Genomic DNA, 2253 nt, shown 5'->3' on the forward strand with positions numbered 1-2253 from the left:
GATCCTCAGCCGCCAGTGCAATTACCAGCCGAGCCGAAGGCGAGGTTGGTAAGCACGCGGCTGAGGGTCCTTTATTTTACTTCCCGTGGTTAGAACGCGACTTTCCGTCTCGGCGTAGGCGCAAAGTTAGAGTTCCCTCCCGCGAAGCGGGAGGGAAATGTAACTTTGCGCCCGCCGGGACGGAAAAAAGTTTGTACTTTGTTTTCTGATAAGCGGGAGGAAAGGGAATACTTTCCGTTCGAGATTGGAAAGTTGTTCCCGAGGGGGGAAGTACAGACATTCCGCCCTTGCAGCAACTTTTTTTCGGAGCAACTTTCCTCCCTAGAACGGAAATTATTCACTTTCCTCCCGCTTGTCAGGGCGCAAAGTACGAACTTTCCGTGCAGGTGTGTGAGAAAATCATTTTCTCATTTCTAATACATAGGGGAGGGTAGGACAAAACGGACCGCAGGATAAAACGGATCCCTAGGGCAAAACGGATCACTGACAGAAAAATGGTCATTTCTGTTTTTATTTTTTGCCTTCAAATCAGGAACACAGGGGTTTTATAGACAACAAGTGTCGTTGAACTGCAATTTGATCAGATTTGCTAGTCACCTCAAACCACAAACGATTTGGCATTTTTATTTTTACTTGCATTCGGAATCTAAAACTATAAAAAAATAAAAAAATAATCAATTTTCTGTTAGGGGTCCGTTTTGCCCGGCGGTCCATTTTGCCCTACCCTCCCCTATAGAGTATAACGGATACTTGAGTTTGTTCGTTGAAGTATAACGAACACTTTAAAAAAAAAGTTAAAATCGGATGACAACTGTGGTGCAAGGAGTAGTTTTTAGCTGAAAACGTGAAAAATGGCGTTATTGCTCAATGTAGGGGGCAAAACGGTCGGGTCCAAAATTCTTCTTAGTTTGTAATATATCCCTTCATATACCAAAAGTCGTCCAATGCCTCTTCAGGATGTCCCGGGGCCGAATTGCTGATGCTGTAGAACCGCACGTATGAAAAAATCGTATAGAAATTTTCTATACAGATTGCGTATAGAAATGCTATAGGATTTCCGTATATGATATTCGGATATTTCTGTACGAATATTTTCTATACGAATTATTTCAATACATAAATTTTTATATAAATTTTTGTTTTCATACGAACGATATCTAAACGCTTCAGAGAAAAACGTAGGGAAATGTCGCAACTCGATACGAAATGTTTCTATACATTTGGCAGTGGGTCGTTTAGGATCCTATCTATAAAAATTGTATAGAAATAATTTGTATAAACAATATCCGTATAGAAATATCCGAATATCATATACGAAAATCCTATAGAAATTCTATACGCAATCCGTATAGAAAATTTCCATACGATTTTTGCATGCGTGCGGCCAAGCCTCGGCCTAGAATTGGCATGCCAAGTCTTGGCGACCCACTCACGGCCAAACATCCGCTTTGGACTGGCATGCCAAGTCTCGGCGACCACTTCACGGCTAAATGTCGGCTGAACGTCAAATGGCCATTTGTCGAATGCCAAGTCTCGGCCAATAATTGGGTAAACTTCGGAAGCCGAGACTTAATAAGGGTCAAACAGGAAAGACAAATTAACCGATCCCAATGGTCAAACCCTCATTAGCGTCACTGTCCAGCAGGAAAACCGAGCGCAATAATTCAACGGGTCAAACACTCACAAGGGTCACGAGCGTCATTAGGGTCAAATCGGGAGGCTTTTATAAAAGGTCGAATGATCATAGGGGTCGAATGGATCATTCAGGCGTACGTGTAAACAGATGCTAAGGGTCAAACGATCATAAGGTATGTAAGGTTCAAACTCGAGACCGTGATGATGTAATCTTATTATTTATTGATTATAAATAAATAGGCAATTACCATATCTATATTGAGTTTCATAATTAAAGAAACTGAAAGAATCAGATAAGAATACCATATTTCATTCAAGTAGCCGATAAACTTCTCCGTAACTAACAACTCTACGGTGGCCGAGTGGGTAAAACTCCAAATAAAATTTTGTATTTTAGAAATCCCACAAGTTGGTTTTTATTAAAACTTTTCCAACAAAAAACACATTCATAACCACATCATCGCACACGAGTCATCAACTAATTTTACCACCAGTAAATGTAAAGACATCTTACCTCAAAATGTACCAGTAAAATATAAAACAGTAGGTTAAACTTGTTAATTATACAAGTAGGGACTACGCACCAACAAAAGACAATGAACATTTTATATATATATA

This window comes from Diachasma alloeum, unplaced genomic scaffold (assembly GCF_001412515.2).
Source record: "Diachasma alloeum isolate Michigan unplaced genomic scaffold, Dall2.0 Dall_scaffold_00313, whole genome shotgun sequence".
Classification (NCBI taxonomy): Eukaryota; Metazoa; Arthropoda; class Insecta; order Hymenoptera; family Braconidae; genus Diachasma; species Diachasma alloeum.